The sequence below is a fragment of the Struthio camelus genome, chromosome 6 (assembly GCF_040807025.1).
Source record: "Struthio camelus isolate bStrCam1 chromosome 6, bStrCam1.hap1, whole genome shotgun sequence".
NCBI lineage: Eukaryota > Metazoa > Chordata > Aves > Struthioniformes > Struthionidae > Struthio > Struthio camelus.
This window is the reverse complement of record NC_090947.1, coordinates 33,653,431-33,676,652: the sequence shown is the minus strand read 5'-3', so window position 1 is coordinate 33,676,652 and position 23,222 is coordinate 33,653,431. Positions and strand designations below refer to the sequence as shown.

The following is a 23,222-nucleotide window of genomic DNA, read 5'->3' as shown; positions in this document are numbered from 1 at the left end:
AAACAATGCCTCAAAGAAATCCACTGTGCCTTAAGTACTGATGTGTACTATTTCTGCTCGAATCTGGGAATTTCGGATGTTATGTGGTAGCCCTTATTCAGGTGATTCCTTGAAAAAACTTTGCTCTGCTTACTTGACTGAGTAAAAGATGCGGGATCAAAGCTCTCATTAGTTTTACTTCATAGTTGCATCACTTCCATGTGCCCATTTGAGCAGTGAAATCTAGGAAATTAAGGACAATACTATATGATTGCAAAGCTACTTTTGTTCACACTAAGTAGTCTGGCAGTAATAACCTTAACCTGTTCTTAGGAAGTACACCGCAGACCTCCGCTGATTTCACAGAGAGCGTGATGGAGCCCTAGGTTTGAATTGCAGTTCATATAAATGCCCTCCAAGGAGTTGTCATCACTGTTTTCTATAGTAAGAAAAGTAGACATGTTCTTTGCTAAATTTAACTTCATTGGAGAACTCATTTGTTTCCAGCCTAGGGAAATACATTGATCAGGCTTATGAAATATTGCTTTTAGAATGCATTTAAAAGCCTTTTCACCCTTTCTTTATCTATACACTTGGAATCATTAGAGTAGGACTTCTTAGTTAATTTTTTACTGAGAGCCACGGGTAATTTTACAGAGGCTCTCTCATCAGGAGGCCATGCACTGCCTTCGTCTTTGCCAGGTCTCCTAGGTGTTGCGTGCTGCCTTCATGGCAAGGACCGCAGTGGCAAGTACAGACTGGCCCTGAGAGAGTGGGGAAGTGGTAAGGAGTATGGAGTCCCTCGCAATAATGTGGAAGATGTCACGCTACTGGGACAGTGACGGGATCCAGAATTTATTTGCGGTCCAGTCTCACGTCTGCAGTCTGATTTGCCTTGCTTCAGATTGTGCACAACTTCTGGTGTCAAACTGAAAAAGAGGAATTTAATCAAATGCAGGTAATGGTGGAGGCAATTGGGAATGATTCTCCAAGGGTGAGATTCACTGCTGTTCACTGTGCAGCAGATAGGAGGTATCAAGTCACGTTGAAAGTGCCACATAGGTCCTAGTGATGGCCTTTCCTTTCATGGACTGAGCGCCGTGAAGATGAACGGCTGCTGTTCTAGGTTGCATCCTTCTGATGTAGACCAGGAGAAATACTGGAGTCTTAGAGCACTATCCTGCCTTGAAAAGGACTATTTGAATATGGCTATTGTTGACTTTAGGAATCAAATAACTTTGTTTTGCTACTGTTCTGTTGCCTTTTTTATTTTTAAGGAGGAAAAAAACACAGTGAAGGGGGTGTCAGCTAGTCTTATTGTCGGTCGCTGTTTCTTTTCCTTTTAAAATGTGCGCTGCAGGCTCTCCTGGCATGCCCAGCACCAGAACACATCCCGTCTCTGTCCATGATCGCAGTTTTCGTTAGCTTCAGCGGGAGCTGTCTGAATAGGAGATACAAGACTTCCACAGGTATTTGAGCGTGCGACTTGCGTGGACAGTGCCTCGCTTGCTGGAGATGATTCTTCAAGCACAGTTAGTCTCAGTATTCGTTTCACCTCTGTTCTCAATGTTGTACAAAAAACCACTGCGTGGCAGCAGTTATTCCCTACCCCAGGCTCAAATGGTGTGAGCAAAGCGCCGCAAAGCTCTGAAGGCACAACTGCGACTTTCAGCGTGCACGGAGGTCTCCTTGCTTACAGTACCGCGACTCCTAAAGTTACCGCTCTGCTTCAGCACTCATATAAAGCACTCATTTTTAAGGCCCATATAAAATCTTCTGAAGCTCAAAGTGATTTTCTGATGATAAGTGTAGGAGCAATGAGACTTTGGAAATATTACTGTTATCAAGTGTGTATCTACAAACCGAATGGTTCTGTTTTGTTTCAGAGCCCAATAAATCTGGCAGGGGATTTGTACGTGAAGGATGTTGTCAAATTACAGAGTATGACTATGAATTGGCGACAGGGCTACTCGTGTGCTTAAAATTAATCGTATGCCAAAGTGCTGTCTCAGTTAAGGACTGCTGTGTCTTTATTTACTTTTTAGTGAGCTTTAAATGAGATCACAAGCAAACATGCCGATTGCTAGGCTTAATCCCCAAATCAATTGTGAACGCGTTGGGAGTTATAATAAGACTGTGTAATTTCATTGTTTTTCAGTAAGTGATCGTTTGTGGAGTGAGCGCGGGGTATTTTCTTTCCATAAGCAGCTTTAAAGGACCTTGATCTTGCAAGATGCTACATGTGCTTGATCCTTGTTGAAGTGTCTCCTGGGATGAGCACCCTACCTCATCAGACCCTGATAAACACAAACCTTAGCAGTGCCTGACTTCCGTGGCTCACCTGCTTTGTAGAGCAGCCTAAACGCTCATGAACATAACTAGTCACAATATATAATGTACTCTGTATTAAGTTATTGCAGGAAGCCGAATAAATTGCGGGGTGCCTGTTTCAAAGGTTGGACTTCATCCTTTGTGCGGCAACATGTGACCAGCTGGGACGTCGCAGCCTGCAGGGCAGAATCCTAGTAATCTGTTTTATCTCTGCCAGATATTGTGCTGCACTCTAAGGGCTTAATCATCACTTCAAGTCCATGAGGCAGCCTCCAAAACTGGGAATAGCCTGTGAGGATCTGATCCTGCAAAATGGGTCCTACAGTAGCCTTGAACCCTCGGTGTTACGGAGGAAATACCCTTACGCTGGGTATGATCAGACGTTAAGCAGAGGTGCTGTCTCCAGTCCTGCAGAACAGCCGGGCTAAGTCTTAGTTGGATGAGCTATAAGCCATTTGCTGTTTAAGGGTTTGTGGCTTTTGAAGTTTGTGTATTTTTCAGATTGCTTGTGCCATAGTCTTCAAAAACGGTTAGCTTTTAAGACAAGCAGATGGCTTTAGCGAAATATATTTGCTGGCACCTGCAACAGGTGGATCTGGAATCAATTTATGCAGTATAATTTTTTCCACACCCCTTTTGGAATAATTTTATGTGCTGGAGCCACCTAAGATGCTTGTTATGTAGCCAATGGGGAACTGCTTCTGTCTGACCACATAAGATTTTACACATCTTTTATAGCTAATGCCTAGATTGAAATGCAAAATTTAGTGCTGGTAGTGCATGTGAGTTTGTGAAACTCCCTGGAGAAAAGGTGGGTGCATGTATCAGTGAATGAATTATACTCCTCTGTAGACAGAGAGGGTTTTTTCGTGGTAACAAATGTTCTGTGTTCAGTGTTTGTCATTTTAAAAGTGGTATTTTTCATTTCAAGTGCAAACCTCATACAGGTTGCTGATGTAGAGTAAAAATGAAAAAAAGTAGCTTTGACTTTATTTGAAAACCTAACTGAATGAAAATTTTTTATATGGTTCAGAAGTGTTCTGGCTTACAGATCAAGTATGCGGTTCCAAAATACAGCTGGGACAGTTACGACTAGCAGGTGAGAAAGGGGAAGATCCCGCGTGTCCTCTCAAGGGACAGCAAACAAACTCGGGATCAGAACTCGGCTAAGTCCTCGGTCTTGCAGCAGAATCTGGCCCGGTGAGCTTACCCGGTGGTGTTAATTCGGAGTAACTTCAAGGGGGTTTTGCATGGGTGCTGGGACCATCTGCACAGGTCAGGCGTCAGGTTAGGAACTAAATCTGGGAACACTTTGGGGCCAGCCTCTTAAGGCTGGAGGATGATGACTACGGATGGCCTGTTGTGCAGGTTTAATTGCTTTGCTGTGTTTCCTGGCCACGTGTAAGTTGTTTAGCCTGCAGTTTCAGCTAAGGGTTTCTTATTTATCTCTTACAATGCGGATTTACAGTAGAGCAGAGATTAGGAGAAAAAAAAGGAAGATGAAAAAGAAAAGGGTAGGAAGTTCATTCTGTATAATTCAGTTTGACAGGATAATACAGCAAATTCAGGAAAGTAGACAGAGACGCATTTTGGAGCCTGTATATGTAATGAAGGGAAGGAAGAATTGGCTGAGTCTCAAAAGTTTGTTAGAGTGATTACAGATCCCCCTACCCTGCCTCACGTTCCTTTCTTTGGTCTCTCTTCTTGATTGAAAATGATTGTCTGCCAGAAAGAGATTTTCAAACACATGGTTTGGACAGAGCAATCAGTATATATTTATAAATCACATAATATTCCACTTTCTGACCTTTTTGGGGTCCGCTGTGCATCTGAAGGGCATCTTCCTTAAAAACACAAAGCTGAAGCTCATTTTCTGCCAAAGTGTTCTTGCAGTCTAAGGCAGCCTAACTTTAGTTTAGTTGCAGCTAGTAACTGCCTGTTTAAAATAAAAGACAGCAGGGAGAATAACATTAGTGGCTTGTGGTAGGATGAAACACTCCAAGCATATACACTCTTTTCGACATGAGCAAGATAGGACTCAGCTCTGTAACTCGGGCTCTGAGATGCTGATCCAGTACAGGTGACGGGTGATGTCAAATAACACATAACATAAATTATGAACAATTCCACAGTTCCCGCTGGGTGAGGATAATAAAGGGATATAGCAGAACAACTTACCCTTATTTGCTGTTTTGATAACTTTGCTACGTAGTTAGAAGTAATAATCATAAGGGAGAGAAACTGAGGTATACAGGACTATGGCCTGGAGAATTTAGTGCTCAACTGTTAAAGGTACTGTGCAACACAAAGATGCACGTGAATACCAAGTGGGCTTGCCAGTGACTGAAATCAGCAGGAATTAGGTTTTGAGGTCTTTGAAAAGGCCTGGTCTTCTGTGACTTGCTCAAGGTCATATAGCGAGTTAGTGGCAGGGGTAAGGTTACAATCCCTGAAAACACTTACTCACAGACTTAATTCTAAACATATATTTAAGTCCTATCAATTCAATGTTTCAGTTCATTGTTTTTCTGGATCAGAGCCCAAGTCTTGTGCCTCATTTATCCCTTTGCTATGCATTGCTAGAAGGTAACTTGATGTTGCAAATCTTTTACTCACTTGAGCAGTTCCAGTTAGTGTGACTGATTTGGGGAAAAAATACCTTGAGAGCACATGTGCAATGTGTCCCAACGTTTTTAAAGGTGGATTAAGGATCATTCCTACATTTTGTATTTTTATATACATATGCAGACATGCGTCTATATAGGTTGAATTAAAACAAAAGCAAATGATCAACATCTTTTAAATTGAACATTTCCCCCTCTAACCAACATAAATTGTTCCCGAGAGAGTCATTTACTAGATATCTTCTGTATTTGTTTAGGACTGTACATCAGGAATACAAAACATGATATTGCTAATGCTGTGTGTTCCCTCTAATGTGTCTTTGAAATATTAAAACAACTTATATTTGGAATGAGCTTTGCACACCTGCTTGTCTGTGGTTGCTTTGCAAATCCAGGCTTCATTGCTTTGCCTTGGAGAATTATGACATTATTATACTCCTGGAATGCTAATAGCGCTTTGTTTTTTCCCTAAATTTCTTCTTCATATGTATTTATTGATTCTTCATTTGAGCACAGTTTCACAGATAATGATGGTACTACTGAAACTAGCTGGCGTGAGTTAATTTTGAGAAGGCTGAAGCTACAGTGCCATCCTTCCTCGCCAAGAAGCTCTGGGTAAAGTTCATAAGCTAAGGCATCCAGCACGCCAAATTAGTTGAGAAGACAACTGGATAGGATTACTCCCAAAGTTATATTTCATTCCTCGTTCTATAAAGAGAAAATGTTTCCAGGTTGACAGGTCTCAGACTGTTCACTGAAAACCCAACTGGCCGGTTTGCAAATGACACGCTTTTGGGAAGCAGCCTTTCCTACGCTCCCCCGTCCTTACTCAACCGAGTAACGTACTGACTTGTGAGAGAACACACATAAGCCAGAGTTTTTAGCACTTCACCCTTTGGTTTACATTTTATTTTTGATTCCTGAGCTGCTTCTGCATCGCAGTCCCTCTTCACACAGTCATGGATGGCGACTGCCGAACAAGGGCTTTCAGTCACTTTAGCTGTCCTCCCTGAAGCCACAGGACTTCCCCGAGCTGATTCTTGTTTGAGCTGGTCATCGCTTCTAAACAAGCATCAAGTTTTGAATTAAACATTTCCAAAGGTGGAGAGCATCCCACAATCTTCAGTTAAGTTAAAATGCAGCAGCCCTAACAGTTACGTTGCCTCTTGGTTTCTGTCAGTCGCTGGCCCCTGGGTCTTGTTATGCTCTCACCTGGAGACTGGGGCATCATATTTTCTGCCGTGTAGCAGAAGTACTTGTGAACTGCAGTCAGGTCAGCTCCTAATTTCTCTGTGTTATTTCAGTGTGATTCTGCTGAGGTTTTGCAGTCTCTCTGTCAGCCTCGTGGCTCTTCTCTGAACACGTCTCAAGGATGTCACCAGTCTAAGAGGACGGCGCGGTGCTGAGAGAAGCACGGGGGCTTGGGTGAACGGGAGCGGCAGAGGTGGCAGAGCAGGTCTGAGCGGGTGGCAGGAGAGTGAGAGGCAAGGACGAGGGAGCAGATGAAGCTGGAAGGCAAAAAAGAGGCTTAGTGCTGTAGAGGCTCCTGGCATGCAGAGCCTGGTGCGACGTGAAGTGATGCGTACCTGGGGAAGAACTGAGTAGCTGTAGCGTTAAAAGACAACAGCAGGTTTTTAGTGGCAGAGGAGGGTGGCTGGGAGGTAAGCAGGGACTGCAGCAGCAGTAGTGCTTGTAAATCGGAGCAGCATTGTATCAGAAAAACTCTCTGTGCGAAAATTTCAAAACATCTGTCTGCACTTTGCTCGGGCATAACCAGACTCTTTCTTTCACTCTGGAGCGCTTTGAGGTAGGCAAAAGGAAAGGAGACATATTAAACTAAACTGAGAGCAGAGTTCGGTCTGGATTTCTGGGGAGGCAGCCATCCCATCCTTACAAGTATAAGACCTGATCCTGCAGATGGAAACTCACTTTTGCAATCTGTGCAGGTGCATGAAGTGTTACTCATTGCAGTGAAATGACCTGTGAATGAGAATTTACTGGCCTGAGCTCTTGATTGCTAACACAAGGCACACGTTCTTAAACTGTTTCCAAAATTTATACCAGCGTATGGCTGGGCTGTACTAACCTTAACTGTGATAATTGTGGTCTGAGAGGACTAGAACCTTCCTGTAAGTAACACAGGTTCTGTTTTTAGTTGGGAAAGATGTTATCATTTAATGAAAACTTTTTGTTTCTGGCAGCCTACCCTGCTATCCATTTACAAAGCTCTCAAAGGACTTGGACTTCCATGAAAAGTGCAAGAGCCCAGTTCTACTCTCAGTTACGCTAGTGCAACCTCACGGAAGACCTGCAGTTGTGCTTGACTAACTGAGGGCTAGCAGTATGAGTCCAGAGACCCAAAGATGAATTTCTACCTAAGGAAGGAATTGTGCAGCGATGGTGTTGGGCCAGAGGCATGCTCCAAAATTAGATGTATAAGATTGCGCTGTTGCAAAACCTCACCATAAGAAAAACATTTTCAGTTCTAATTAAAACAAAATCCCAAACAACAACAAGGTCCCTATTTCTGCTGAATTTTAAGCTTCCCAAATGTTTCAGCATGAGATGCAAAAGTAATTGATTAGAAACAGAAGTAAAATAATGAGGCTAGTTTTTCTCTTTTCCCAAGCTGGTTCAACTGAGGAAGGAAGAAACTTCTGAAGCCTTTACTTGGGTTGAGTAAGACTTCTTACCACAAATAGGCGAAATGAACTACTGAAGTGCTTCAATGAAGTTATCACAAGGACCTGAGCCAGTGGGATTATTTATGTGGCAGACTTCTACCTGGTAAAATCAGGGCTTTATTAGATTATATAAAGAACTGGAAATAATTTGATGTCTGCACTTCTAATGGTCTAAGATAATTTTGTCGGAGGTAAGGGCCTGATCCTGCATCAAAGGACATCAGTAGCAAAACCTCTGTTTGTGCAAGTTAAAATTTGATCTTCCTGAAAAAAGATGCAGACGTATCTTGCAGTTCTTTTCCAAGGGTGTCTTCCTTTTGAATCTGGCAACCCACCTGAGCCAGGACTGCATGAGTTGGCCCCAGGTTTTCAACCTGATAGTACCTCTTTAAAATGCAACAGTATAATTCAGGCATCTATTTGTTCTGAATAGCAGAGCTAACGTCTCTCAGTTACAATGACTTGATAGACATGATTAAAAGGCAGGAGATCAGGAAAAATGCACGCTTATCACAGCCAACTTTCTCTGATGAAAGAGTAAGTGGCTCAGTGGTGTACTTGCAATAGAGGTGTAACTGAAAGCATTTTTGAAAGTGTACTTTGTAGACTGCTTTGAAATGGTGTTTTCTATTATGACCAGTTTCTGGAACAGATTATCATGATTGTAGGAAGCACTTCAAAGCAGATTAATGTAGGAAGATCTTTCTCGGAAAACTTTGGCTTCTCCTATAAGACAGAAAGCTACAAATGTGTCTGCAATCTGTGTTATTTCAGCTACAACAGCATTTATTTGATAAAAATGGGCTGCTATTAATTTCCAAAATGCTACAAAGCACTTTTGCTGGTCCCTCTGTTTCACAGAGGGTTTCGGAAGGCTGTATTTCCTTTCTCCCATATCCCTCTAAATTTCTGTTTTGTATCTTTTTAAAGGCTGAGAGTTAAACGTTGTAATGGAATATTGGACTGCATCTGATAAACAGTCAGACAGTCATTTAAAATCTCGGTCGCCAGACTTTCATAGGGCAGACCTTGAACCATCATCTGGTCCATCCCCCTGCCCTAAGACAGGATCAGCTGTACCTACACCATTCAACTGAACGCAGGTTCAACTGAACTCAGCTGTGGCCAAACCTTGGTGGGAACTGGAGAATGCCATCAGATGTGCCTAAAATATATTCCTCTCTACATTTTCACCTATAAGCCTAGCTATATGCCATCCCAGCAAGCCTGCTACAAAGCGTTACTTGCAGACTAATGTCTGTATCTTAGAGAACTGAAGCGTTCTACGTGCCTGCAAACGCAGGAGCAAACAGGAGAAGCCAGCTTTCTGGCTGGTATGAAACCAGTTGGCAATAGATGGCCTGCCAGTAAATTCTTATTGTTTTTCAAGGATGTTGAAAAAGGAGGAAGGTTACGTAGGAAAATGAAAGCGAGCATTAAGAAGAAAGGTAAGAATCAACTAGAACTGTCTTGCTCTGCTATATTTGGTAGCACATGGAAATGACAACAACAAGTTGTTATGTTATTTTGTTCTTGTGCCTCATCCAGCTGTAATATAGCAAAGCCTTTGTATTGTCCTTTATAATCCCTAAGCAAACGAATTTCCTTTTTACCAGGGAAGAAGCTGAGGCAAAGAGAAGTTAGGTCACGTGTCTTGCTCATAGAAGGTATGAGAGTCCAGCACTCACAGTGTTTTCTTATTTGACAGCAGAAATGTGATTAATTCTTTATGTTGAGGCAGGAGGGCCTTGAAATATTCCCTCCTCTTTCTGGGAAATTATTTTTTCCTATAAAGCAAGACCAAACATTGTATTGATGGATACCTTACGAATGCTTATGGTAACTATTAAAAAAATGTAAGATTTTTCTTTACACAGTCTCATCAAATGAACGATTTTGGAAAATTAGTTTGATATCAAAATATGGTGTTGCTTTTCTGTGTCAGCTTTTTCAATAACTAAAGCAATATGCTCTGTATGCTATAATCCACGTATTCAGTTCAAAGTTGCTGTCTTGGTGTTTGAAGCCCCACCAGGACTTTTTCTGTAGTCTTCTACTCATCAGGTGCTTCTCATCTTCCATAGACTGGAAGTCTGTCTTGTTTATTAAAGAAAATAGCCATTGCTAAAGCGAAGCTCCCACACAGCTCATGTTGTTGATTGCCTCCGTGCTTTCCTAGAGCCACGCCACATCTGGTATTTGTTACAGGGGAGGAATAGAGGAGTGGTGGAACATGCCGCAAGTTCATGTCTCATCACAGCACCCTTCCGCAATGGCCAGCTCACTGCCTCAGCCCCTGTAAGGACTCTCTGGAACGATGCTATGTGGCACCTTCTTTACCTGCTCGTCCTCAATCACACATGACATAATCGTTTAAAAACCTGCCTTATTTCTTGCTCAAAGAGCTTCATTTCTTTATTGCTCCATTGTTTAATTCCATAACATTTATTGTTTCAATCTAGAATACAATTTATATAAGATGCAGTGAAGAAATGAAATTATCTTATGCAGAAGACTTACTCTCTTTTTTTATAAAGAAATGCACATCACTTAAATAAGGTTCTAAAGCGGACAACTCTGTGAGCCCTTTCTTACCCTTTCTTTTCTCCAACATAGAAAATTACTAGCCAAGCACCAAATTTGCCTATACTTTTAGTGAGCATAAATTAATCTTCTTAATGTGTAGTATGCTTCTTGCATCTACACATAATTAAATCATATTTCTTCTTAGAGACTATTCATCTAGTATAAACCTGCTTCCTGAGTAAATATTCCTTTAATTAGTAGAACAAATAGATTGCGGGATTTGGAGTTGATTATCACAACATTCCTTTCCCCGATGTCTGCTTCAGATCTGCACAGTGGAGAGGTGTGCTAAATACGGCTGGGGAACACAGCAGCAAGCTTTTTTGCAGTGTGAAAGTAAATACATCGTACGAGTACTTCACACCTACGGAAGCCTTCATTTGGGGATTACAAAGTGCTTTGCCATGCTGTGTGGGTATTGTTTATTTCCATTTTAGAGGAGGATAAAGCGAAACCGAGAGAGATTAGGGGCAACACACGACATCCCCACGTTGTATTAATAGGCACAGCTGTTACTAAAATGAATACAGTTGTATTCTGCTCTTGCAGAACAACTGAGGACCTGGTTTGGTCTTCTCAGAGAGGTTAATTAGGCGCAGCCTCCGATTCTAGATGCCTGGTTGGGGATATCTGGTCTCAGAGGTCCTGAAAACCCAAAACAGATAGAAGTCACTGAGGGTTGCAGGCACGGGGGATCTCTGAGCTGAGCCCTGACACTCCAGCTCAGCATCTCAGTTTTGGATTTGGCCGTGGGTGTTTAGTGGCTTAGGGCTGGGGTGTGGAGTCAGTGGCAGAGCAGAGAGGAGTACAGCCATCCTGCTGCCTCATCTTGCAGTGCCAGAGCAGAACAATATATCCACGGCTCCAGAGCCTTGCCTTCACTGCGCAGCTCATCAAGCAGGCTGGAAGCCCGATCTGAACAACCACTTCAGCAAAGCCACACGCATGACCTCAGGGTTCTGTACTTGCCTCTGGGAAAGTAAGTATATATGTGGGTGTCAGTGTCTCCCAGGCTTTTTTATGGTGAGACTGTGTAGGAGTAATTCCCGAAAACCGTGGAAGAAATACGTTCCCCGTGGGAGGAGCGTGCAAGAGTTATCAGTTATGTTTCTTCACTGTAGAGTAAGGAGTGCCTGGTAGGGGAGGGTAGAGTTTGTGCTCTGACTTTCTCCTGCGGAGTTATTTAGCCTGAATGTAAAGCGCTTCCCCTCCTGAGCTGGAGTTTCTTATGTGGGGAAAAAAGAGGGAAGAGGGCATAGCCAAATGAGAGCGACAGTTAAGAATGCGAGTGAACAAGGATGGAGCTGTTGGTCTAGCTTGTAACTGGCTGTCTTGAGTTTGAGCAGAAGACTGTGTCTGCCAGGGAAATACTGTTCGGACAATATCCTTAATGAAAAGAAAAGGTTTACTCTGGAGTCAGAAGCCAAAACGTCCCTGCTGTTGGTAGACTGCAGTGTCATGTGCGCTGCACATCCTCCTGGCGTTGTTTCAGGAGTGCGGTAAACGGAGATGGCATTTGGAGGAGACTGGGGAACGTCAGGGCTGAAAGAGGCGACTGGACGCTGTGCGAGTACCATATGAAAGAGGACAGCTCTTTGTGCCTTTGGATGGGTTAAATTCCTAAGACTGTCCCTGCTTGCACACATCTTGTCTTGCAGAAATCCTCTCTTCTTCCAGTTCCTGTTTTTTTCCTCACTGGCACTATTAGATGTAGCTGAGGCCAGTCAGATAATGGACTGTGAAAGAACGAATATGTTGCTTAAACAAAAACATCTTTAGCAGCTAAGGGTTTAGAGTTGTATATCTCTGTGTACTTACTCTAGCTCTGAAAGCTCAAGGGCTGCTCCTTCATGGCTCTGAAGACTTTGCTTTAAAAGCACAGGCTTCAACTATCCGAGTAAGTACCTAGGATCTTTGTAGTGCTAATACACCTGTGCCCTGTCATCTAGCTCAGGTGTGCCTACCTGTGCGTTGGGTGCATCTCTTGCCTGTGGTGGAGTGATAACTAAAGAGAGTGCCTTTATGTGGTTTAGTGTAATCCTCTTAACTGCAAGATGTTCTTAGTGTGTAACAAGTATCCACTCAGGGAGTTAGCAGGAAATACCTATTGCAATTTAGATTTACGTCCTGGATTATTGGGCAATAATTTCCTCTTTACGGGCAAGCTCTAACTCACTCAAAGGTCAGATGGTGCTGGGACAGGAACTCCAAGAGGATGTCTGACCAGAGCTCTCTGCCTTGACTTTCCACTGTAAATGAGTGTAAGAGCACACGTGATCTGTTTTGTTCACTGAGATCAGACGTTCTTTCAGGATGAGAAGTTACTCTATAAACGTGAATAGCACCTTGTGCAGTGCCGCTGCGTTTCGTATAGAACCTCTGCCTGCCTCGGTTGTAGGATGAGAGCCTTGTGATTTAAATACTTTCTCTTTGTTTCTGGATAACAATCTCTTTAGCTCTTTGAGGCATTTAATGAAAATTGTTTTAGCAGGACTGCAGTATCTTAGAGAGCATTGTGTGTGTTTTTGTGCAGTTAGTTGAAGCCATACAGTACAGCTGGAGCCTTAGCGTTTTACTGTGCTGTGAGGGGTGGAATCGATTTTACAGTTAGGTGAGACTGATTTCAAATGTTCCTTTATTAAGTTTATTGGCACCTACAGCTAACAGTGTTAAAAGGTTAGATAGCATGCATGTTAAACTGCACACAGCCCAAAAAATTTGTTTAGGAAACTGAAACAATATAGAGTCCCCTGTGAATGCCTTTCACTCTACAGAAGTTGTGCGTGTGGATGTCTAGCCTTGATGAGGTTGTTTAAGATCACTGGACACTGTCATCTTATATCTTTTCCGTGCCTTTTGTGGATGATATTTCTGGCTGAAAACCTACCTGACAGAAAGGCAGAATGTGCTCTCGTGCTGGACGTAGATCGAAGGCTTGGAGCGTTCCTGGAACATCTGGAAACATCCTGGTATCCGTGGCTGGTATCCAGTTCTGTTACAGGCTTACTGTGTGACCATGAGCATGTCCCATAAACACTCCCTGCTTCATTACTTAGACCCCTTACAAAGCAAATAGTGCTTCACAGAGATGTTGTGAGGCTTCAGTCACTGGGATTTGCAGAGCTCTGGGAAGACTTGGTCTGGCCCAGCTACAGATCCATGTATTAATAATACGGCTTGGAGTCAAATAATCCTGTATAAATGTCACCAGATCTGGTCCATGGTAATGGTTAGGAAAGGACGTGAATTGAGTGAGAAAGAGAGACCTGCTATAATGGCTTAAATACAAACCTGGGAATTGGGAAGTTTTAACTCCTAAACTCTTCCCTACTGGCAGCTCTCACTCTGCCTTGGGCACACAATGGGAACTCAGCATCAGGCTTCCCAGTTGGAGTCATAATGCATAAGAAAAGAACAAAAGCAACATTTTCTAGAGACGTTGTAAGAATTAATCAGAGGTTTTTTTAAAGTATTGCCTGAAAAGTGCTACATATTTTAAATCATTTCCCATCTCTACATATTAGTTGTAGGCACTGAAAAAATCAAAGTCTGAAGCACAGCTCCCTTTGGTGATTTCCGCTTGAAATGACCCTTTCATTCATCAAAACAACAGAAAGGACAGATGTGTGCTATTAAAAACAAGATGTTCTTGTTCAAACTGCCAGCATTGTCTCTGAAACCCACCCTGCTGGAGCACTGCTTGCAAAAATTCTAGATTCTCCCCAGTGAGCTGCTGCTAACTCTTCCACTTCATTCCCCAAATTACTTGCAAAACAGCTGGCATTAGCCACCCTTATTTCCTTGGATGCAAGAAGTTTGCATTTCCCATTCTGGGACTCCTCCACACCTGTGGCCCCAGTAACAAGCAGTGATCAGTGGTTAGTCACTTGACACACTGTGTATCTCGTGATGGCTTTGCTCCTAGTGACATGTGCCAGCGTTGGGGGGCGGGGGGGAAGAGAAGGAAAGAAAACAAAGACCCCAGAGGCATGATAACTTGAATTATTTCCCTTCAGCCCTTCCCTTCCCGGAGTGGAAATCTAGCTTGCATATGGAGTTCATGAACTGGAAACAAGCTGCTGACTCTGTGGCTGCTGTTGGCTATAATCCTTCAAACCTCAGCATTCGGATTGAAAGCCAGACCTCTCTGGTGCGTTAAGGCTTGCACACTACTAGCTTTAATTGTTGAGCTTCCTTTCAGGACTAAGAGATTACAGAAGAGTTGCCAAGGCTCTCTTTTCAGTGGTCCATGTTCCCGTGATTCCCGTGATACCCTAGCTAACTAGACTTTGAAGTGGGCTGCAAATGAGGATGTTCTCCATTCTCTCCTCTACAAGTGCACACTGCAAGGGTCCAGCTGCCCCTGAAGTTCCCATCAGCTTGATTAGCTGGCACCAACTTTGATGTAGTCTGAAATACCAAGAGCAAATTGTATCTTTAGAAATACCCCTCTGAAAGTTACTCAAGAACTGACTGTGTTTGTTCCTCCTGAATTTAAAGCTTATGAATTGGCTACAAGCCTGCCACTATGAAGCTGATCCAAAGATCACTGAAATAAAGAGGGGGAGGGTGTCTTAAAATTCTTTCCATCAGTTTTGGATCGGGCTGTCTTTTAAAAACACTTGTCCTCTCTTCTAATCTGAGCCCAGTATTCTCGAGGGCCTTGCATATCTTTTCTGTTTCAAAAGTTTTGCTACTTCACTCCTACTGACATGCCCAGTTTACAGCTCCTCTCGTTTAATATGACTTGTGGTCTGTGCAAGCAGGTTGTTTTTCATTACTACATGAGACACGGAGAGCTACCAAAATTGTATTTTAACAGAAGGTGGAATATATCAATGTTGTACAACTGAAGCTGGAGCCAATAGCGTATTTTACCTTTAAACTAGAGAGCCTACCAAGCCAGTGTTTTTTTAAGCTGAATGGGGACTGTACATCTGTTGCAGGACAGCTGGAATACACGTCGTTAAGGGCAGGGTGCCCTCTCCGGGGGCTGGGTGTGTTGCTTTTTATGCTGTCCACCTGCACTGGAGTGTTTTCACTGGCTGCACGAAACCGTGGTCATGGTTGAAAATAAGCTGATTTGTTGTTTAGTACCTTTGGCATTCTTACAGGGAGCTGTCGTGAAGAATCGAGAGTGTACTTGGTTGGCATCCTGTTCCCATCGAAAAGGCCTCATGCAGCAATAGGTCCCTGTGCTTGTCCTCTTGCGCAAGGATGTAACACCTGCTGGCGAGAGAAGGGCCTCTAGGATGCTGCTGTTGCTTAACAGCAGTCTGCAAAGGATAAGCGTAGTACCACTGTTTCTCATAAAGAGCCATTTGGCCTTGGCTGCTCCCTTTGGCGAGGAGGATTAAGAAAGTCTTTTGTAGCTTGGAGTTTATGGCTTCCTGATGCAGGGAAGTGCTGCTGCGCTGCGTTGTCCTTGGAGGTCGTGGATCTGCTTTGCTGAGGGCGGGAGGGAAAGTCTCTTCTGTTTCTCTTTCAGAAACCTCCCCCCTCCCCCAAGAGCCAACAGCAAACTCCAGTTGAATCACTTCTCTTACAGGCTGGTAAATAGTTTGGCTCTTTTGGCTGGAAGTGGGCTGAGCTCCAGCCTTTCTCCTGCAGTTTGCCCTGTAACCTCGGTTCCTTTCCCAACTGTCATCCGCATTGTCCGAAAGCAGCAAGCTCCGTTCTGCCGCCGGCCTGGCTGCTGCTAGCAGGGTTGCTGCCTTCCCTGCTGCTCGCCCCAGCCCCGCGCGAGGTGCTGGCGGCCCCTTTTCTTCCCTCGGCCCGCTCCCTGCCGGCTGTAACGCTGGGAAGTTGTCCTTTGCTTTCATCCTGACAACCATATGCAACCCAGTGATTACAGCTGCTTGTCCTTAACCAGAAACCTCCCCATCTGTCCGACGGGCTGGTTGGGGTGGTAAGAGAGCGAGGAATTTTCAGCCGTTCCAACGCTGGGCTGAGGTACCCAGACTTTTAATGACATTTTCAACTGAATGCTAATGGTAGCTCTTTACGAGGCCAAGAATGTGTCTCTTCATGCCACTCGAGCACTTTACTGAGGGCGAGGGCACAATTAGTCATTCAGCAGGCAAACAGCTGGTGTTTTTGCGTGCCCTGCAGCTCTTCCCATAGAGCAGGCCTCACATAGGCCTGTCTAAGCGAGGAATCTGTTAGTACAGGCATTTTCATTTCATATTTTTAACCACCACCATAAATGGGCTTTAACTTCTAGATTGGCTACAGCTAGGCAACACATTTTTAAAGAACTTAAAACCTGTTTATTTGTCTGATTTGTTTTTAATTATGTTGTTACAGCAGGGTAAGGTTCCCTTGCTGGACACTTCACCAACATACTGCTGCTAACACTCACTGGGAGCAGGCACTCCTGAGCGCTCTTGAGTCGGAGCAGAGTTCAGGTACTAAATCCGTCCCTGGATTTTAAGGCAAAGTTTTGAGGTCTGTGTTTTCCCTTGCAGAGAATGCGATCTTGCTGATCATGCCTGGGCCCAGAGATGAACGTCTAGGTATCGTGTACGAGACTTCACAGCACCTTATACCTGTGAAACGCTTCCTGCAGCTGCAGGAGATAAAACTTTGTTGCTCATGTGGTCTTTTATAGTTCTGTATCCTCATATTTCTAGATCCCAGCTCACTCTGGCCAATGTTTAGGGATGCGTGATAGATGAAACAGAAGAAACAGGATTTTCAGAGGGTTTCTAAAAGGCTCTTTTAAGGGAAGAGAGGAGACAGCAAACCAGGGAAAATAAAAAATGCCTTAATGCAAATCCCTGCCTCTGTTTGCTCCCCATGCTTGGCTTCTCTTCTGAATCCTAGAAGCTTCCTCTGACCGCTGGCAGTTCATGGCCGAGAGTTTAGTCCTTGCAAAATTTCTTGCTTTTGTTTCTTTTTCCTGCCCTTGTTTCCTTCATCTCTGGGAATTCATCTGAGCTTTCAAATTCTCGAATGACCACAGGTTTTTTTGTTTTCCGCAGATGGGGAAATGCCCTTTTCCAAATGCTTCTCCTTGTAGCCCACCTGCAATAGCTGGCTTCTTCCAACTCAGGCACAGCTTTTGTCCTGTCTGAACATTAAAACGTTCGCTTTGTCTTCTGTTTCCAGAAACAGTATGTGACATGTGATGAGGTCCTAGTAATCTACCTAATCTATAGCTGGTGCAATCTGTGTTGGGATTTGAAGCCTGAACAGAAAGTGGGTAACAGCTGATCAAAATGCATACAGCGTATGTAGACTGAGCCCGGAATTGCTCCAGGTGTCTCACTGGTTCCTAACCACAGCCTGTTTTCTTCATCTAGATGTATTTTCCAAGCAAATTGAATCTCAGAGAAACATGGCGAAACCGAAGGGAAGTTCCCAAACTGCTCCGTTGTTTTGCAAACTGCAAGTAGATGTTCAGTTAAAGTGACCCTCACCATCATTTAGAGAGTAAAATCTCTGTGGCGAAAAGGCTTTCCTGCATGATACATCATTCTATAATTGCAAGGTGATGAACAGAGCATATAGCACTGTGAGAACTTATGCTCCCTGTCTGTAGCATAACATTTTTATAGAAGCAGAATGGTGGGGGTCTTTTGACATTTCGACCTGAAGGAGAATTATTAGTAAATCGTTGGGTAATTAGAGCTGGAAAAGGGCTGACAGTCTATTCAGTTCATCCCTTGCTAATGCGGGACTGTTCCCTACAGTGCATTTTCTCCTGTTGGCTTTAAATGATGGAGCATCTATTGCTTCCCTTGGGAAAGTATACCAGTCTAGCTGATTTCCCCGTTAGTGAACTCAGTCTAACAATCAGCCTAAACTTTTCTTAATTTCCTTCCCCTTGCCCTAATTCTTTCTAGATTTTTGAATACTGAATATTCAAATATTCAATATCTTGAATATTTGTAGATAGCTCTGCTGTTACCATATGTCATATCGGGGTAAGTTTCATTCTTATAAATTTTGCTGTTTGCGCTGCTTCAAGTTCTGTTCTGGAGATGGACACCTTCCTGTGCTGCTAATAAAGCTTGACTGAGGAATCCCCAAACTCTGGTGTGTCCTTCTATAACGCCACGCGTGCGCATTTTCTGTGCTCTGAGTCAAACTGCATACCTTCGAAAATGCAGAGCCAGACTTGAGTGTTGGAGCAAGACGAGTCCACGCAGTGGGAAGCCGCTAGCCTCTTTTTTTAATGTAAGTGTTAACAGCTGTTCGCAGGGTGGCCCTGGGAAAACGACTTTCCTTGTCCGGTTAGGACAGCACAGCTTTTGAGCGGAGGCTTGTGCGTGAGCTCAGACCTCCTCCTGTCCAGAGTGCTTGCATATGCTTCGAAGGCAGGTAAGCCCTGGACCATAGCAGGAGAAGGAGGTGCAGACCGCTCTCCCCAAACTGGGTAGGGGTGTGGGGTATGCAGGGTATACAGTGCAGACGTCGCTGAGATACTTTAGTCTTCCCAACTGTGAGTTATGGATAATGTCACTTGTAAGTGCTGTTGTAACACTTTCAAGAACCAAATATTAATCACTATTGTGTCAAATAAACGCTTATCTTTAAAATGGGCTCATCTACCACCAAAACCTAGAAGAGCCCTTCCTTTTGGTTGTGTCACATCTGAATCTGGACACAGAGCCACAGAGTTTCAGAGGAAAATACTCCCTTTTTAGACTATCCTTGCCATCATTCAGTTTGACGATCAGGCTACTGTTTCATTTTAGCTCAACAACCAAGCGGGAATCTACAATTATCCATCACCTCCTGTTTCATATATTTTATGATTCATTGTAAATTAAAAAAAAATCCCTTTTCTGGAAGCCTGAAATTTTACCGGTGGCCAAAGATCCAGAGAACCCATTTAGAGGAAAAATACTAGTAAAAGTAAGGGAGGATAAAAAGCATCACTGGCTGTGTCTTTGGGTGTAAATCACATTCATTTCATAAAAGTCTTGAACTCGTTCCTTAAACTTTTAATACCTGAATTTCAAACCCAGAAGCCGGTGGAGTTTTTAGCACCATCCAGAGAGCACTCAGAGTTGGCAGGCAGATGGTCCTTTCCCCTCTTCTACATTCTTTTAACGCACTAACACTGCCAGTTGGGCGCTTGAAAGCCTCATTAATTTTCCTCACTGTTTGGCAATAAGACCTTACTTGTTCCTTGCTGTCTTCCATTTCTGAAACCTGTGCAGTTTTCAGATTGCTCCTACTTGTTGCCTTGAGGTAGGGCTGGGTTATTTGCCTTGTTGTGGAACCAAATGGTGAAGACGTTGAGTGGTGTAGAAGCACCCTGGCATGTGATGTCAAAAGCACACTCTCTCGGTGAGAGTGTGGAGAGGAGAAATTCAGTGTGGGGGTGGATCAGGTGCAAAGAGGGAATTAGAAATGAGAGAGAAGGGGTCATGTCGAGACAATATTGATGTTAGATCCAGAAAACTCAGAGAAAACTTTAGCTTTTGCTGGTTAAATTTGTGTTTTGGTATTGTTAGAGTAACCAGTGATATTTTTTATACTTTCTAGAGAAGTCTCAGGTTTCTCTGCTGCTCTGGAAGTATGTGATATATCCAAAAATACTTGTTTTGCATAATTGCTGTTTTTTAAAAAAATGAGAAATGCTTTACAGTGTAGTTCTGCTTTATAAAGTGAATCTGCAGAAATGGCAGCATGGAACTGCATGTTGAGTGGTTTGAGTGGCTTCATATCTCATTATCCAAGTGAGAGGATGGATTTTTTTGACTGCCTGCACTGCAAACTCATTTTGAGACAGATGTGTTAAAAATGCATGTGTCCTTAGTTACCTAGAGAGAGCAGAGGTGCTTTGTAGCTCTGAGTTAAGCTAAATGAACAAAGTCTGTATTATTCATCAAGACAAAATTATTTTCTGAGTCTAAAAAAAAAAACAAACCTGTCTTGCCTTTGAAAATCATTTATGTGGCCTTAGTTTTCTGGAGGGCAATGAGTCAAGTGTAAAACCGAGAATAAAACTCTCTTTCAGTGGGATCAACAAAACTAAATTGCCAGCAGAACCGCCTCTGATCAAGGAAGTTCTGGTGCAGGAACTAACTGTGCTTGCTGCCCGTGTGGCGCGATGCAGTGTTTGTCTGCTCTCCAGTCAGTTAGCATTGCTTCGCTCTCTTCCGTTTGACGTGCCTGGCAAATTGAGAAAGATGGATGTGTAAAAGGTTTTGTCTTTCTCATGTGGACTTCTCCAAGGTGAAGAGCTCACCGATAGATCAACAGTAGTTGTGTCTGTCAGCATGTGTACAGAGAAACCCGAGTGCTAGGATTTCATAGTCACAGCACCTCTACTGAGGGCATAGAGAAGTATTGCTCAGTATGTCATGGCTTAAAGAAGATGTGACTAATATCCTGCAGATTTGTTGGCCCAGGGCATGATGGTCGGGGTTCTCACAAGCTGAGAAGAGTCTGATATGACCAGGTCTTCAGGATGGGACTGACAGTGATATTCATGATTCATGTTCAATGTTCCTCTGCCAAGGGTAGGATGGTCTTGTGTTGCTGGAGCTGTTTTCTTTAAGTTAAGCAGTAACTGTGATATCTTAACTGTCTTACGGTCAGTGTACATCCACATCGCACCTCAAGACTCTTTGCTTTTGAGCCCGTGTCTTGGGCAGACTGCAAATTGGAGCGATTTATATTCTTGCTGCCATAGCGAGTTACAGAAGAGAATAAATCTCCAGAGAAGGGCGTGTTGGGCTTTTGTGTGAGTAAGGACTAAGCGATGTCACCCACCTAGGGTCTTTCCACGTGTTTGTAAGCTCATTGCAGTAACTGGGCTGGACCAAAGAAGCCACAGCTAGGGGGATGGACAGAGGCAATATATTCATTGATATTTCTGAGCTTTCCCATCTAAGAGAGAAGGTCCGTGGAGAAATTTCTCCAGACAAAGAGGATCAGTGAGTTTGGAGAATATGGACCCATATTCACTTTTGGCTTACCAACAACTCCTCCCTCCAAGATTACCCTCTTCAGTCTTGATAATGAATAAGCTAACAAACCAGCCAATAAGACCCAGCAGAAAATAACAATTTTTTTTGCCGTAGAAATGCAATTGATTCTGTTTTATCTGTGAGGCCAATGGTATTGTTATTAATCTTACATGGATTCTCACCTACCAGAGAGGAAATAAGATAATTCCAAAACTAGACACATGGACTATTTAGCCTCTTCTTCAGGAGGAAGATCCAGATGTTCCCTGTACTGTTCCAGGTGGCCTATATTTGTGTCTAAATGAAATCCTTTTTAGCATTTCAATTGGTTATGGCATTCCTTATCTCCTCTCCTAAGGTATTTGTGCATCTGTAGTGTGTGCTTTTAAACAGGGAGTGTTTTCTAGTCCAGAAGTGATTGCATTCCTCTGCAGCGTGGAATGTCTCCTAAGGATGGTTTATAAAATAGTAAATCACTCTGAGTGTATGAGAAGTCTGTCAGTAATAATATGTATCTTGCCTTCTTAATAAATCTCAAAGTTACTGTCTTTTAAAAGGTAAGTCCTTGCAGGTTTTCTTACTATTTTGTAAACTGTATTAGATTTCACCTAGGATCTTGCAGTAGCATTTTGTCTGGCTATTTTCTCCTCTTCATTGCAGGGCAGAATGTAGTTGAACCGAATGAAATATATATGAACGGGAAGGGGCGATTACTCAGCCTGGCTGCTGTTAATTCACAAATGTAATTTAACAATTAAAACAAAATCTGAACTTCACTCAGGATTTTTAGAGCATCGCTCACTAAATTAATTAGGGCTTTCTAACTATGTCATGCAGATTCTGCATTACAGCCCCAAATACATATACTATGTAGAATTTATAACTGTCGGTGAAGGCCAGCTGCTGCAAGTGCCTGCGGTACGCTAATGTGCTAACTTCCCGCGGCAGGACCACGGAGTAATGATTCACTGGGCGGTGGAGGCTGGCACCAAATTCATTGTCTTAGCTGGAACTGAGCTGGGATAAGATGTTATTGCCCCAATTGTTCATCTCCCAAGTTGGCCTTTGAATCTATCAGCTAGGACAAGACATAGAAAAACAAGGCTATAGTAAGCTTTTTGTGAGAGTTCATCATTTTAAGATCAACCTATGTGGAGTGTCAAGCACGATGGGATGCCAGGTCCTCAGTGGGGCTGTGGGGTCTTGGGTAACGCCCAGAGATGCAGGGCGAGTGGGAACCCCCTCCGACTATTGAGTCTGCTCCCTGCCCTTGAAAGAAACGGTGTTGTTGCAGTCCTTCCTACATCTAGGAAGACCTGTCTTTAAAGCAGCTACGGGTCCTATCCCCGCTATTGTCACTGGAAAACTGTTACAGAAATTCAGTCCTTTGATCAGAAGTATTTTCCAATTTGTATCCTAATTCTATATATAGATAACTTATATCCTTTTTTTCTTGTATGAACATTTTCTTTTAACCAAAATAGCTTTTTTTATACCTGTTATATTTACAGTCAGTAATCATCTGCCCTCTCACCTTTTGTTTGACTAGGCTAAACAATCCACGTTCATGAGATCCATAAAATGTCTGATAGTATAAGTAGCTTTTCTCTGAACCTACTCAAGCTTGAATTTCTCTTCATTGGGTACTGCATAGAACTTTACTGCACAGTAACATTAATGCTTTCCCACCTCTACTAGAAAAATGTGCCTTAATACATGCTAAGGTTTCATCTGTCTTTTTAGCAACTGTGCCATGTTAATGGCTCAGGTGATCCTGAATCTAATTATGAACCCAGGTCTTTATCTTCTTCTTTCAAGCTGGTGATATCCGTACTGTGTTTTAAATACATGATCTTGCACTTCTCATTGTTAACGTTCTTTCTGTTCTTCCTAATCCACACCTCTTTTGTCACATGTGATATCTCCTTTCCCTTCTGTATCACCAGTTCTTTTTGGACTATGTATCATCATCACCTTTCATTGGAACATGCCTACAAAATTAAAGTGTATACAATTTAGGACTCAGATTGCAAGTTGCTTATGTACCTCACTGCTGCGAGAATGCCTGATCTGCAGAGATGTAGGCTGTG

General features: G+C 43.1%; 1 protein-coding gene across 4 annotated transcripts in view; it reads left to right on the top strand.

The window, feature by feature from the left end:
• SEMA5B (semaphorin 5B) overlaps positions 1 to 23,222 on the top strand; it is a 279,310-nt gene that overhangs the window by 2,718 nt on the left and 253,370 nt on the right. Inside the window, exon 2 of one of the 4 annotated variants that reach the window (XM_068949055.1) lies at positions 1,340 to 1,448. The exons of the other annotated variants lie outside the window; for them this stretch is intronic. The gene's annotated coding sequence lies outside the window, so the exon portion shown is untranslated. The remainder of the gene's footprint in view (positions 1 to 1,339; positions 1,449 to 23,222) is intronic. 4 annotated transcript variants of the gene reach the window in all.